The sequence below is a fragment of the Carcharodon carcharias genome, chromosome 23 (assembly GCF_017639515.1).
Source record: "Carcharodon carcharias isolate sCarCar2 chromosome 23, sCarCar2.pri, whole genome shotgun sequence".
Taxonomy (NCBI): domain Eukaryota; kingdom Metazoa; phylum Chordata; class Chondrichthyes; order Lamniformes; family Lamnidae; genus Carcharodon; species Carcharodon carcharias.
The window spans coordinates 12,177,785-12,178,606 of NC_054489.1; the positions used below are offsets into that span (position 1 = coordinate 12,177,785).

Genomic DNA, 822 nt, shown 5'->3' on the forward strand with positions numbered 1-822 from the left:
CCATCGCCTTCTGAGGCAGAGAGTTCCAAAGTCACACAACCCTCTGAGAGAAAACATTTCTCCTCATCTCTGTCCTGAAAGGGTGACCCCTAATTTTAAAACAGTGCCCCCTAGTTCTGGACTCACCCACTGGAGGAAACATTTTTATGTTCACCTTGGCAAGACTATTCAGGATCTTGTACACTTCAATCAAATCACCCCTCACTCTTCTAAAGCCCAGTGGAAAAAGCCAACCTTTCTTCATAAGACAACCCGCTCATTCCATGTATCAATCTAGTGAACCTCCTCTGAGCTGTCTCCAACACCTTTGCATCCTTAAATAAGGAGACCAAAACAGCACAACTGAGGGGGTATAGCTCAACGGTAGAGCATTTGACTACAAATCAAGAGATCCCTGGTCCAAATCCAGCTGCCCCCTCTTAAAATTGTCCTTAGGGTTAGCTGTGTGGTTTGTTTAAGAGGAGGTAGCAGTATTGCCACTGGACCCCCTCAGGATAATATTCTGGGGACTGGGGCACAAATTCCACTGCAGCAGATGGTGGAATTTGAATCCAATAAAAACCTGAAATTAAAAGACTCTGAAGCCATTGCTGATGGTTATAAGAGCCCATCTGGTTCACTAATGTCCATTAGGCAAAAAAATCTGCTGTCTTTAGCTGGTCTGGCCTACATGTGACTCCAGACCCCCACAACAATGTGGTTGACTTGTAAAACCCCTCTGAACAAGGGCAATTGGGGATGAGCAATAAATGCTGGTTGAGCCAGCGACACCCACATCCCATGAACATTGTCGGACAGTGAGGGGAGGAATGGGCTGAGCAT

At 46.1% G+C, this 822-nt stretch overlaps 1 non-coding gene across 1 annotated transcript; it reads left to right on the forward strand.

Annotated features, from left to right (window-relative positions):
* Positions 1 to 346: 346 nt before the first annotated feature.
* On the forward strand, positions 347 to 418 carry trnac-aca. Its single transcript has one exon. It is a non-coding gene; the product is annotated as a tRNA-Cys (tRNA).
* The last annotated feature ends 404 nt before the right edge of the window (positions 419 to 822 follow it).